This window comes from Heterocephalus glaber, unplaced genomic scaffold (assembly GCF_053883595.1).
Source record: "Heterocephalus glaber isolate CG9 unplaced genomic scaffold, H.glaber_assembly_v1.0 deba00000071, whole genome shotgun sequence".
Taxonomy (NCBI): Eukaryota; Metazoa; Chordata; class Mammalia; order Rodentia; family Bathyergidae; genus Heterocephalus; species Heterocephalus glaber.
Genome location: NW_028258137.1, coordinates 35,574,645 through 35,590,126, shown reverse-complemented (window position 1 = coordinate 35,590,126; position 15,482 = coordinate 35,574,645). Strand labels below are relative to the sequence as shown.

Sequence of the window (15,482 nt, the reverse complement as noted above, 5' to 3'; positions counted from 1 at the left end):
GAGCCTTCCCCACCCTGACGTACCACCCGCAATTTGCATCCACCTGGGCCAGGACCTACTTGCAGCTTTCTCCAGGGCTTACACTGTGCACTTGGTGGAGCTGCCCCCTCCCTTCTTTGCTGCCCCCAACCTTTCTCCTCCCAAACCCCACTCTGGTTCCCAGCTGGCTATAGCATAGCCACATGCTGGTGAAGTGGAAGTCGTTTTGCAGCTGGGATTTTTTAAATTAATGTTTGTTTCTTTGCTATGCATATAATAAGGGTACTTTAAAATTTAAAAGAACAGAAAAGAAAAAGATTATAAAATAAAACTCACGCATATCACCATAATTACCATGAACATTTCTGTATACTTTCAGCATTTTTCAAAGCATAAATATATTTCACACAGTTGAAACCATACTGCATATGTATTTTGTAACCTATTTTTCAACATATTCTAGCACAAATCCTATCATTAAATTTTCTCCATAAGCTTAATTCTAATGTATGTTTTAATGGCTGCATAATATTCCACTTTAAGAATAAGCTATAATTTAAGTAGTTCTTCCAGAGCTGGTCATTTGTTTGGCTTTTCATTTTTTTATGTGATGGAGTAAGGGATCATGAACTTTTGTCAGTCTTTGCTCATCCATCATTTACTCTACTTTGGGCAGGAGGACCCCAAGTATCAGCTGGGAGCCTTCCCTGCCTCACAGTGGAGTCCACATGGGGCCATATTCCCTGGCTCCAGGAGAGGGCATGTGACTGCAGCCTGATCAACCCGTTTATTCCATCCCTCTGATCACAGCAATTGGCTGAGGGATGAGCATGAGCCTCAGTGAGAACCAGAGCCAGGTTCTAGCCCATGTGCACAACTCTAATGCTAAGTGATCTCCTGTCTCTCAGATTCCCCAGGCTAAGAGGAAATCTAGGAATCGCTGGCAGGCATCTCACTTACATCAGCAGGCATCAGCACAGGGGCTGGGGATTTAGCTCAGTGGTTCTGGAGGCTTCTGCACAAGCACAAGGTCCCGAGTTCGATTCCCAGTAACAAAAAAGAAAACAACAACAAGACATCAGCACAGAAGCCTCTGGATCCAGATGTGCCTAAGGCCAGAAACTCCTTAACGTGTTTGTTTTTTGCTTTTTATTTCTTATTTTGTTTTTGTCATGGCAGCAAATAAATTCCTGTTTGCTTTGGTCAGTTTGACTTGGATTTCTGACCCTCAAGTCCTGTGACACATTTGCCAGACACATTTTTGTCCACAGCTCAAATTCCTTGTTTCCTTAAGAGGTCAATCCAAATGCAGAAATTATCGATCAAAGTTGAATGCTGTGAAAGCTCCTACAATGCACTGATTGGCTGTTTCCCATGGAGCCTCTGACAGCTGGGCCTCTCTTTGGAAGGAGGGAGAGGAGCACTGGCTAAGCCAGCTGCACGGTGCTCCAGGGGGCTCCCTGCATGTTCAGAAACCACCACACCGAATGCAGCTGCCCAGGATGCCCAGGAAACGCAATTTCCAACTGCACAGCCTGCAGGTAACACAGTGTAGCGGACACATATGGGCAGGATGGGAAGGACCAAGCAGGTCTGGAGGTGGCTTCCAGTGGATCCCGAGAGCACACCTGGGTCACACTAACCCAGTCACTGTGTGCTGACGACAAGGTCTGACCTCCAAAAGCTGATTCCTTCTTCACCAACTCCTTTTGCTTAAGGTTTTGGAGCACCCCAGAATTATTTTCTCCTGAGAGTCAAGAATTTAAGGCAAATTCTCAATAAGCAAAGACATTTATTTCCAGGGAAATTCCAGAGGCAGCAGTATTCTGCCAACTTCCTCAGGAAGGAAAGGTGAAATATGCCCACATGAACTAGAGGCTGAGGTGCCTGCTTCCCTGTCTCTTTTGGAAGCAGAATCCTGGAGGTGGACAATGGTCACTGCTTGGTCCCATGGCAGGCAGCAGGTAGAGCCTCACATGTCCCTTAGCAGGTGCCCATCGTACTGTGTGGCTGCAGTCCTTTCTCACAGGATGGTCCACAAGCACAGAAAACTCCCTGTGCTGCCTGCCGCTGCTCTGGGTGTGCCCTCCCTGCTGGCTTCTGCTCCCACAAAGGAGTGGACCTGGGATGACCAGGCAGGAGGGAGGGTGTGGCCTCTGGGAAGCAGCCGAGGCCTCCCCGTCTGTTGAAGGCCATCTTCCGCTGAGCCCTCTTCCCTGCTGTGGTGCCAGCTGAGCTGCGCTATCTCCATCCCCCCTCTTTCCCAGCCCCAGTGGGGGAACAGCTTTGAGCTGACTTTAGTCTCTGAAGGTCTCTCCTCCTTTTTTGGGTTCTCATACTTTTGTAACTAGACCTTTCCTTAGACTCTCTTTAGTCAAAACCCTTTGAAGGTCCCGACATCAAAGTAGCTCAAATGTCCCAGAATTCTAACATGCAGAGTTCTAAAGTCTTGGAGATGATATAAATCCTTCTTCATTGTTCAAATGGGAACACTAAGGCCCGATGAGAAGGGATTTGGTCACAGAATGGTTTCCTGACAAACTCAAAGTGAGAAGTGAACCTTCCCCAAAGTCCTCTGCTAATAGCACAGAGGTCAATGAGCTTTGCCACCAACACAGACCAGGGTCCGAGGTTGGGCTCTGCCACTTGGCCAGGTGACCTAACCTCTCTGAGATCATATGCACTCAGTCCATAGGGTAATCCTGGGGATTAAACAGGACGATACTCATGAGCATTTATCTGTGTAACTAGTTTATCCGCATAACTAGTAGTTGTCATTGTCCCACAGGCAGGTTTTGTGTTGAGGTCTGTCAAGGTGGCACTGGTGATGGAGGGGCCACTGAACACATACACCAGCCGGCTTGCTGCTGGGTGGGACCAGAACAGGGCTCCAGAAGCCCCTTCCTCCTTGCTTCTGGCCAGCACCCCATCTCCCTTCTTGGTCTTTCTCAGTGGCTGGGGATTCCATGTGGATAGGGATTCCGTCCTGGGGGAGTCAGGGCTCCTTGCTGAAGGACTCTGCATATGGTGGAGAAAGAAAGCACAGGGATGGAGCTGGAAGGGAGCGCACATTCACTGTGACTACATTCCCAGGGGACTGGGGGACACAGTGAGGAATGAGACAGAGGCCCTGAACACATAAGGCTCAGCTTTGACATCATTCCTCATTTCCACACTGAGGGAATGGGGCCTAAAAAGGGCACCTACATCCTTTCAGGAATGTGCAGTTTATCAGCCAAGCTGCCAGACTGGAATTGCTGCGTCCACAGAGTTCTGCTGCGGGTCTGGTTTGCATCATGTGATGGGAGAGGACAGAAGGAATTGTCTCCTCTACCTTTTGCAGAACCTTTTAGAAAGGTTTGGCAGCTTGACAGGAAACAACTTCCCCCTGCACATTACAAGAAGCAAGTTCAATCATTAGTCACCAGTTCACTCGCCACCAAAGGGTAACAATGCCAAGCAGTTGTCAGACAGGCTAAGAAAAATAAAAGCTGTTTTAGGGGTTTTGTGAAAAAGGCAAAGCACAGAAAATGCTTGGTACCCTTCTATTCTTGGAAAGGAATTTTGGTACCCTCCTAGTCCTGGAAAACCAGCAAGGACTCAGCTGTGTATCCAGATAGCTTCTAGAACACAAAACACTGACAATAGTGGTTGCCTCAGGAAGGAAGACTCAGGTCTTGGGGAAGAGGAAGATTTTCCACTCTGAATTTTTTAAAGCTGCTAGCAAGTTTATCTGTGAATTGGTTTTATAATTAAAGCACAAAAGAAGAAATGAAAAATAAAGACAAAAATAATAAAAAACATTAAACAATTCCTTCTTTGTGTTGCTTTCCCTCCTCAAAAACCCTTGTATTATATGTCTCTAAGAGGGGCAGAGATGGTGCCTGGGAGAGGCTGTTTTGAAATTCCTGATTGCTGATGTGCATTTTGTCTTCTAATGGAGGCAGTTCCTCACCCAGCTGTGTTGGTTACATCTGTTCAAGTTTAACAGTGAAGTCCACATTCTTGTTTTTTTTTTTTTTTTTTTTGGTACCGGGGATTGAACTCGGGTCCTTGCGCTTGCGCAGCAGGCGGCAAAACCACTGAGCTAAATCCCCGGCCCAAAGTCCACATTCTTGATGGTCTTCATAATTCCTTTTGTGCCCAGGTGAGAGGATGAACCTACCCACCAAAGCATTACAGTCTTAGACACAGAATAGGAAAATGTGGTTTCACATTCAGATAGGCATGGTAATTCCCCCTTCTGAAGGAACGATTTGGAAAGTTAAAAGCTGTTAAAAGTGAGCCCATAAGCCAGGCTCAGAGACACACATCTGTAATCTCAGCTACCCTGGAGGCTGAGGCAGGAGGATTGCAAGTTCAAGGCCAGCCTGTGCAACTTATGAAGATCCCATCTCAAAATGAAAAATGAAAAAAAGTGAAGTCATCAATCATAATGCTCAGAATTTATTACAAGGAGATGATTAGTAAGAGGCATAATTGCTTTTTTAAAAAAATCAAGGCACACTCCTATAATATTATACACACATTAAAAACAATTGGATTCACAGTGACTGATATGCAGAGTGGGTTAAGTAAAAAAGTAGGTATAAAACGATAGTTACGTGGTAGTTCCTATGTGCCAAGGGTTATTCTAAGCTAAATAAAACTTCATTTCATTTTTTGTTACAGCTTTATGAAGTGAGCACTTTCATTGTTTCTATTTTGTAGACGAGGAAACTGGGGCCAAGAACATTGTGATTTGCCTGGGGTGGGGCAGAGAGCAACACCCAGGTCATGTGGCTCAGAGTTCCACGTTCTGAGCCACTGCTCACCAGCAGCATCAGGACCCCATCTGAGTTCTCACCTGCCTGGCTGTAAGCAGTGACTCCAGAATGTAGAATGACAGGCTTTTTAAATGAATGACACTGATGAAGTTCATCCATTCTTATTTTGATATCTTGTTTTTCATGGTGTATATTCATCTTGATTCAAGAGTTCTGTATGTCAGAATTTATTCTTAGGACACTACAAAAGAGATGTCAGGAAAGATATATGGAAAAAAATACTTATCACAGGATATCTGTAATAAAACGTTGGAACCACACTACATAGGGCAAAACAACTAATACTACTGACCTGGTGAGATGTCTGTGCTCTATTGATGAGTGAGATAGTAAGCTGCATTTAAAAAACAAGCCATATATGTGCATAGGAAAGGAAACCAGGGAAAGAGGCACCAGCAGTTACTTCAGGGTGTGAGGACTGTGCCTTTTTCATTTGTGATATTTCCTTCTTTTTTTTTTGGTACCAGGGGTTGAACTCAGGACCTGGTGCTTGTAAGGCAAGCGATGGCACCACTGAACCAAATCCCTGGTTCATTTGTGATATTTCTCACTTTTTCAAGTTTTCTGCTTTGAGTGGATACTACTCTTCTAATAGTTAAAAAAAATGATATCTTTATAAGGCAGCTGTCCACTACAGTACTACTCCAGATAAGATCTTAGACAAAAGAATCCTAAGGGTCACAATGTCATTCATTGTGGTTCTCAGGAGAGAGCACATATGGTTCTACTAACATTTAAAAAAAAACCCTAACAACCTCCTGTTAAATTAATTTCCACCTAAAGAGACAGCCTTTGCCAGCAGAGTATTAGGAAGCAGTCAAGATGCAAAAAACCACCTGTCATCTTAAATGAGTACCTTCCAGTCTCTCCTGCCTGAGACAGCCAGGTGGGCCCTTTCCATTCTGATGGTGCTGACGAGTACAAAGGTTGATCAAATATGGATGCGCAATTCAAACATTTACTTTTCAAACATCTTCGGAAAGTTTATCATACACAAACAAGCACAGGAGAGAGAAGAAGGGTTCAAGTTCAAGCCAATTCATTTGCCCAGTGGCTCCAGGGAACACAGGCATCATACAGTGAACTGACCGCAAAGGGCTATGGGGGTTTCCCTTTGGCAACTGAGGAGTAGGGCTGGCAGGACGAGCCAATGGATAGGCTGTGAAAAACACTGTGGGGTAAGATTAACCAGAATCATCATGAAAAAGGTCACCATCCCAGTGGACACCAGCCTAGCCTGCACGGGAAAATAATTCAAGAGAAAACTCAGCGTGTCCAGAACAGTCCACAATTAACTGATGCAATGCATTTTGACAAACACTCCAATGCTGTTTCCAAGAGGTGCAAGTTTTAAGGAAAACTGCAAAATGATAGGCCAGCAATGGATCTTTAGAATTTTAAGTGATTGTTTGGACATTTTGTTTTTGGTAAATCAGTTGCCTATAAGGGAAGAAAGTTAGCTTTGAATCTGACAGCCTTGAGCAGGGAAATCGGGCAATATTAACAGAGCCAGACAGTCACTCCAACCAGCTGCAAAGGAGCTAGACAAGGATCTGAAAATCTCCCAGCTCCCTAAGGTGCGGTAGCCAAAGGCACCGTGGGAAGCACAAGAGGAGGCTGGTGCCATCACATACCTGGACTGAGACAAGTCATGGATGTGTGCACCTGGCACCTGCAGGGTTCCAGGCACTGCTCTGGGTGTTGGAAATACAAAAGGCAGAGAGCACAGTGGTGTCCTCTGGGGGTTTGTGGCCTGCTGGATGGACAGACAGGCAGACTCACAGAGACACCAACAAGATAAATGCCATCATCAAAGGTATTCCAGGAACTACTGGAACTCAGGAGGAAGTGTCCACCTCCGGACAAGTCTGAGAAGCCCTCAGAGAGGATGAGAAGAGTATGGAGAGGTGGAAAGGATCATACTCAAGTGGGGAAGGGAGAGGCCACAGCATACGATTCACATGGACAGACAGAGGTAAGACTGGAAGCTAGGGAGGTGCATGCAAACCTAAGGGTGTTGATCCTATAAGCTGGGCTCAGGAATGTGGTTTTAGCCCATGGGCTGCAGCTTCTCAAAGCTATCACAAGCTGCTGCTTAAAGCTAAGCTTAAGCACATGTTCGTGTGTGTGTGTGTGTGTGTGTGTGTGGCACACACAAAAGTGTGTCCACAGACAAAATAAGAGAAAAGCACCATGTGAACAGTTAAAACTCTACCACATCAAAACAAACCAAAGAGCAATGCAGGCTCTGAAATACCAAGATAGGGTCAGTTATCAAGTAGTGACCCAGATAATCCAGGATAAGCTTTTAATAAAAATGTCTCAAAGATTATCAAGAAAATCCAAACAGAAAATTAAAAGATTCTTATAGAACTCAGTCATCTTGATACACATTTGAAGACCCACCCCCCTAGAGATCTACATTGTTAATCTGCAAACCACTCCTGAAGGCAAAGAAAGACTTTAAGTATGCATGTGGGGAGGATGCACAGGGGCTCCTGGATGAGATTTATACCATTTCCAGAACTCTGAATCAGTGTCATAGATGCTGACAGCAGTCAGAAAGAGGCCCAGAGTGCAGAGAGGCTAGGCCAGCTGTGATGCAAGCCTGAAAGGCAGTGAGCAGTTGAGAAGCTGCATTGCCTGGACACCTTCTATGTTCAAGGCCAGGAGCTCCCAGGGTGGAGACTGAGGAATAAGAGCAATCCCTGCCCTCCTGGAACTGGGGCCCTTGCTGGAGACCTAGGACATGAACTTCACCAGAATGACTGAACAAATCATTCAAAAAGCCCATGAGAAAAAGGAGGGTACTTGTAAGGGTAGATGGCAGTGCACATGCCCGGGCTGCTCCCTGTGGAAGGAAAGGCTTCACAGCAAAGGAGAACTTCAACTTTAAAGCTTGGAGGACTGAGGCAAGTGGAGCCACAGAAGCAAAGCCATGTAGCGGACATGTGGAAATGGAGAAATGAGTCACACTTGGAAAGGCGAGAGCAGGGGTCACCTGGGGACTGGTGTGAGCTTCCCCAGCTCAGAGTCCCAAGGCCCAGCCTTGCTCCTAGCCAAGGATGGAGAGATGACATGGTGGACCTGATAGGCTAGTCTACAGACTCCGCTAGATTTTCCAAGCTCCAGTCACTCACACATAAACTTTACGGCTTTTTGCCAGATCTTACACTCATACTGTGTGTGTGTTTGTTGCTGGAGACTCGACCTAAGGCCTCACATATGCTAGGTAAATGCTCTAGTGCTGAGTTATATCCTCAGCCCCTTATAAGCTTTATTTTAAGATAGGGTCTTGCTAAGTGGCCCAGTCTAGCTTCAAACTTGTGATCCTCCTGCCTCAGCCTCCTGAGTAGATTGGATTACAAAGTGCCACCATGCCTGGCTCTCTCATACTATTATTTACTTCCTCCTTTTCTTTAATTTGACTTATTTTTGGAATTTAAATAAGATTTATTTCTTTATTCCTTTATTTATTTATTTATTTGGTACTGGGGAATCAAACTCAGGACCTTGCCCTTGCTTGGCAGGTGGCAGAACCACTGAGCTAAATCCCTGGCCCAAATAAATTTATTTTAAAAGGAAACTTTTTATGAGCACAAAACCCCAACTGACGGGTCTTCTACTACAAAAAGATAAACTTATACTCTCTGAAAGAATAGGAACCCAGAGAGATGTGATAACTAAGGTATTGTGTGAGCCCTGAACTGGATCCTGGAGTAGGGAAAAAGTTTCTCTAAAGATGGCACTGGGATAGTTGGTAAAATACATAAACACAAATAATGCTGCCTCTTATTGAATTTCCTGATTTTGTGGGAATTCACTAACCTTCAGGAATTCTTCCCTTATGAAGCCACCTTTGATTTTCAGTCTGTCAACATTTGTTTCCTCTTGTGCTGGAGACAGGTGGCTTTTTTTCCACTTGCACTGTCTCATGTAAAGTTAATCTTACCAGCACCTTCCTTCAGAGCATCTTTTCCCTTGGGGAGCACTAGCCAGTACAAAATCCCACACTCAAGCCAGAAACACACGTGTACAGATGGACGGAGAGGTCTTTTCCCACAACAGCCCTCAAAACTCGTTTCCCTCAGACCTACAAATGCATCAGAGTTAAGAGCACAATAATTCCCAATGGTGCCGGCAGATGTCCGTGAAGGGAAACAGTTCTCAAAGGAGCACTGTTTCCACTTTTTTGCAGACTGACTGCAAGATAGCTCCTTCCCACTCTTAGAACCACGTGGAGAGAATCCTTAGCTGAGACTTTTGGCTTCTAAGAAAAACCATTAAGTTTCAGGGTTGAAGGACAGAAACAGAGACTCTGTTAATAAAAGGAGAGGTCACTTCTGAAAAGTCACTATTTTTGGATGACACAGCCATTCAGCCATTCAAGTGGAGACGAGTCCAAGTGCTCACTTGTCCCCTGGGACTTAGGGACGATTTCATGCAAAGGTAAATACTAATGATTGCCTCACTACTAATTGTTCAGCAGAAAAAAGTTCTAACAATTCTACTGCACCTTCCCTCTGACAGCAGCACTCAATCTACCCGGGACACAGTGGTGGGCAGAATTCTAAGATGACCCCCGAGATCCCTGCCTTTTTGTTATATACACTGCATAAACCCCTCTTCAAAAGTGGGGCGGGGTGGGAATTATTATGATGTGATATTACTTCGAGTTCATCAAAGAAAGATTATCCAATTTAAAATGGATTAAAGACTTAAACATTAAGACCTGGGACGATAACATTCCTAGAAGAAAATATGGGAAAGAGCTCCATAAAGCTGATCGGGTTAATGATTTTTTGGATGTAACTCTGAAAGCACAGGCAACAAAGGTGATAACAGATTAAGAGGACTGCATTATGCTAAAACCTTCTGCACAGCAAAGGAAACAACAGCATGAAGAGGCAACCTATGGAATGGGAGAAAATACTTGCAAGTGTACATCTCAAGGAACTCAAACAACTCAATAACAAAAAAAAACCCTATTGAAAAGTGGGCAAAGGGCCAGGTGGGGAGGTGCATGCTTGTAATCCCAGAATTTAGGAGGCTGAGGCAGGAGGATTGCTATGAGTTTGAGGCCAACCTGGACTACATAGTGAGTTCAAGGCCATCTTGGACTACATACCAAGAGCCTGTCTCAAAAAAGAAAAAAAAGTGGGCAAAGGATTTGGCGTGCATTTTTCAAGAGAAAAAAATATAAACGGAATATAAAAAAATGTTCAATATCACTATTCATCAAGGAAATGCAAATTGAAACTACAATGAGATACCATTTCGCAAAATGGTTATTTTCAAGAAGAGGAACGATAAGGGTTGGCAAGGATGTGAGAAAAGGGATCTCCGTACCCTTTTGGTAGAAACGGAAATCAGTACAACCACTATGGAAAACAGTATGCAGCTTAAAAAACAAAATTAAAACCCAAAACTACCATACAATCCAGCAATTCTGTCACTGAGGATATATCCAATGTGCCAAGGGACATCTGTACTCTTATGTTCAGCCTTATTCCCAGTAGTCAAGACATGGAGCAATCTATATGCCCACCAAGGAGCAAAAGGTAAAAGAAATGCGGTACATTTATGCGATGGAATGCGATCTCACCTTAAAGCAGAATGAAATCCTGTCATTTGCAATAACAGGAATGAAACTGGAGGGCATTATATCGAGTCAAACGAGCCAGGAACAGGAAGACAAATACCACACGAACTCATTTGGATGTGGAATCTAAGCACAGAAGCAGAGAGTAGAGCAGTGATTATAGAGGCTGGGCTGGGCTGAGGTGGTGCTGGAGGAGTTGGGGAGATGTTGACCAAAAGATACAAAATCTAAACAGAAAGAACAAGTTAAAAAAAAAAAAAAGAACAAGTTCAGGAGACCTACTGTACAACATGATGACTATACTAATTTGGGGTGGGGGGGGTACCGGGGATCAAACTCAGGACCTTGCACTTGTGAGGCAGGAGGTGGCGCCACTGAACTAAATCCCCACCCCATGACTATACTAATTTTACAGCGTATTGTGAACCGGGGGGTGTCACTCAGTGGTATTGCACATGCTTAGCAATTGTATGGTCCTGGGTTTGATCCCCAACACCAAAAACAAAAACAAAAACTTATATCCTTGAAAACTGCTAAGGGATAGACTTTAAGTGTTTTGCAAAAGTTACTATAAAAATGTTATGCAAGGGCTGGGGGGATTTAGCTCAGTGGCGACACGCCTGCCTGGCAAGTGCAAGGTCCTGAGTTTGATCCCTGGTACCAAAAAAAATGTTATGTGAGGTGATGCATCCATTAATAAGCTCAACTTAGCCATTCCACAATGGATACATATTCAAAACATAATGTAGCATATCATAAATATATGAACTTTTTAGGAAAGATTATCCTAGGCTGGGGATGTAGCTCAAGGGTAGAAGCATATACTCAGCATATACATGGATTGGGTTTACTCCCCAGGGCCACCAAGAAAAAGAAAATTCTGCACGGAGGGCCTGTCCTATTCAGGTGAGCTCTTTGAAGTGTGAAGCATCAGACTCTCCTGTTGGCCTGGAAAGAGGCAAACAGTCATGCTGAAGAGAGGAGAAGGATGTGGCAAGGACCTGAGGAGCCCTGGGAGCTGAAAGGGGCCTCCAGCTGACAGCTGGTAAGAGAACAGGGACTTTAGTCATATAACTACAAGGGAGTTAATCCTGTTGACACCCAGTGAGCTTGCAAGAAGCCCTGAGCCTCCAATGTGATCGCAGTCCCCGCCAATACAGTACACCGATTTTCATTCTGGTGAGATGAGGACTTAGTAAACCTAGCCTCAGACTCCTGACCCCTAGATATGTGTGGTAATAAATTAGGGTTGTGTTAAGCAGCTGTGTGGTAATTTGTGACACAGCAACCTGTCAGACCCTGAAGAATGAGGACAAAGCTTCCAGCCAGTATCACCTCGACTTGAACAGGAGCTCAAACCTGCTTTGCTCCTGTGGGAATTTGCAACAAATCATAACCCAAAGCAGAAAATCAAAATATATTTAGTGGACTAGTATTAGAACTTTCAATTCAGCAAACTTTCTTTTAACACCAAATCCATGTGGGATAAGTCACTGTCTACCATAATATCCCAGCTTTTCTACGATGATACCAGAAAGCAGACCTCACTGGACTTCCTTTCCAAGTATTAGCCTAGCTTACCAACCTATGACCTGAAAATAAGCAGGTGTGGTTTGCCAAAATTGCACAATCAAAACACACACACCAAAATAAAACCCCTTTTGCTTAAGCAGCAAAAGATTAGAAATGACCTAAACAATCTGTCTACAAAGACTTGATGAAGTAAGTTAAGGCATATCTATATTATAGGATAATTTGAAATTACCCAGAAAAAGGCAATAATATACCTGATGTTATGGTTTGGGTGTAGATATCCCCCCAAAGCTTCATGTGGTCATAGGCTTGATCTAGAGTGTGTGAAGCTGGAATTGATTCATGATGCAATGCTAGGCTCAAGGGCACTAGGATTAAGGTATGAGTGGTACCCACCCTAAGTAGTCTGAAAAAGATAAAAGGGAAAGGGAGATCTTCTGTTAAGGTTCTCTTGCTGCCTTTGCTACCTTGTGGGTGCCATGTTGTTTCTCCTCTGTGATGCTTGTTTGTCATCCCAGCCACGGAGCCAGCTGATTATGGACTGAAACCTCTACAAACTGTAAGCCAAATAAACCCTTTCCCCTCACTTTGGGTGTTGGGAATTTTGTCTCAGCAATGAGAAAAGTAACTATCACACCTGATATACAATCATTTTCAAGATATAATGGAAAAATTATATAAAGAGGTGGAACAGTGTTTACAGTGTGTTATAATCTGTATGAAAGTTTATATACACTTGTATATGGATAAGTGTCTATAGGAGACAGAAAAATAAGCTGGTAAACAGAACTGAGAGAATTACTTTTACTGTTTGCTTTTTTTCCTTTTGAATTTTGTACCATGTAAGTATGTTACCTACTTTTTGTTTTGTATTGTGGTACTAGGAACCAAAACAAGAGCCTTAAACATGTTAGGCAAGCACTCTACGGAGTTCCCCTAGTCCTAGGTATGGATGATTTTTTATTTTTTTGAGACAGGGTTTCACTATGTAGCCCAGGCTGGCCTCAAACTTGCGGTGATCCTCCTGCCTCAGCCTCCTGAGTGCTGGGATTACAGGCATGCATCACCACACGTGGAACAATGCCAGTTTTTTAAAATACATTTTTTTAAAAAAAGAAGAACACACCAACATTAGAAAGATCATCTGTGCTTTTTTTTTTTTTTTTTGTACCGGGGATTGAACTCGGGTCCTTGCGCTTGCACAGCAGGCAGCGAAACCACTGAGCTAAATCCCCGTCTGATCGCCTGTGCTTTTAAAAAGATATATGGGGGGCCAAGGGTTTAGCTCAGTGGCACCATGCCTGCCTTGAAAGTGCAAGGTCCTGAGTTTGATGCCCAGTACCAAAAATAAAAAAGATACACACACTCTCTTTAAAACCTAACATAAGTTACCATTCTGATCTTGTTCTACTAAATTATTCAGATGACTAAGAAAATGAAGTCTTTCCCTTGTAGATAGTAGTGATTCATCCAACAACTGAATGTCCCCGGAAAGTTTATGTGTATTCATGTCAGGGAAAGGTTCAAGAGCTAGGAGGAAATCTGCAAGACAGGAGAAGGGCTCAGTGACTGATGTCGAGAGAGCGCAGTTCCTGAGGACAGAGTGCAGAACAGGGCATGAGGACTCCGCTTCCCAACTGCCTGTGCCCCTGCAGCCTTGTTTGTTTGTGGCCACCAACCAGGGCTTCTGCAGTGCCCCATGTCACTTGTTTTGTAAATGTCAGCAGAGTAAACTGAAGGAGTCTCAGGCCAGAATGAAAGATTTCCTACTGTGAAGAGGAAACTCATGTGGTCTCAGGAGCTGTCTTGAGCCAAAGGGGGAAAAGTCTCTTTTGAAAGGTGAGGAAAGACATCATCCCAAGTTTTCCACCCTCACTTTAAATGCTGCCTGATATAGTCTCATTAGCCCTTCATAATCTTCAAATTACAAGATGAACAAATCTATTTCCTTACTACTGACTATCATAGGTTGACTAGTGTCCCTAAGAAAGTTATATTGAGCTTCTGCTCCCCAGTACCTCAGAATGTGACCATATGGAAACAGTCACTGTAATAAGGAGGCAAAGGTGGGAGTGGGGACACCTATGAGCCTGACAGTGCTAAGGGTCCTGGCAAACGCCAGAAGCTACAAGAGTATAAGAAGGATTCTCCGCAGCATTCAGAGGGAATCACCTTGATATTGCACTTCTCACCTCCAGGACTGTCAGACAAATTTCTGTTCTTTTAAGCCACCCAGGTGTGGTGTTTATTATAGCAGCCTGAGCAAACTAATACACTCATAAAAAAAGTCTTTGAAAGTCTTCCCTAACACATAAACACTGAAACAAAAAAGGTCCCCAACATCATTCATTATTAGAGAAATGCAAATTAAAATGATGAAAAGCATTTCATAGCTCCTGCAAGGGCTAAAATCAAACACTGGTAACATGCAAATGGATGAAGGCATGAGCAACCGGAGCTCTGATATTGCTGGTGATTTTGAAAAATGGTAGAGCCAGCCAGGTGTGGTGGTGTACACCTGTAATTGAAGCATTTGGGAGGCTGAGGCAGGAGGATCACAGTGAGTTCCAGGCCAGCCTGGGCTACATAGTGAGTTCAAGGCCAGCCTAAACTGTATTGTGAGATCATGTCTCAAAAAAAAAAAAAAGAAAAGGTAGAGCCACTCTGACAATTCTTATTAAATACACATCCATCCTGTGACCCAGAAATTCTACTCCTAAGCATTTCACCAAGAAAAACAAAAATACATGTCCATGAAAGGACACATACACAAGTGGTCACTACAATCTTTTTTTTTTTCTGGTACTGAGAATTGAACTCAGGACTTTGCACTTGCCAGGCAGGCGTGGTGCCACTGAGCTACATCCCCGTCCCACGGTCACTACAATCTTATCTTAGCTCAAATGTGGAAACAACCCCAGAATCCATCATTAGGAAAATGGACAGACACAGTATATCCATACAATGACCTCTTACTCAACAACAAAAAAAGGACAGTCCATGGGCTCAACCAACAATATGCTGAACCTCAAAACATCCTAGTTATCAAAAGAAGGTAGTATCCACAACACATGAACCGCATGACTATACCAGACATAATTAAGGTGGTGCAAGTCAGAAAGGGCAGAGGTGAGTGTCTCAAAGGGGACACGATGGGATATTATGAAGCAATGGAAATGTCTGTACCTTTTTTGGTTGGGAGTTACATGGATACAATTCTCAAAACTCACTAAACTTAACATTTGAGATGTTGTAACAAATGGAAGGCAGGGGCCAATATGACTGATTGAGTGAAAATCATTAGTAGACACAAATACACCAAAGCTGGTGGGGAACAGGTTATTTGCCTGATGACAGGGAAAAAGCCTACCTGTACTCAGCAGTTACCACCTTACCCTTGTGGCCGACCATAGGCTCACTCTCAGCAGGACGCCAGTTATGTGCTTTCTTATGTGCCTTCTGATACCCTTACCAAAAATGCATGGTCTCCAGATTGAACTTCCAGGATGCAAAAAATATAGGGAACAGAGGAAAAGTTAAAT

The 15,482-nt window shown here is 43.8% G+C and overlaps 1 pseudogene; it reads right to left on the bottom strand.

Moving 5' to 3' along the window:
* Window positions 1–1,406: 1,406 nt before the first annotated feature.
* LOC147830692 (uncharacterized) overlaps window positions 1,407–15,482 on the bottom strand; it is a 33,285-nt pseudogene continuing 19,209 nt past the window's right edge.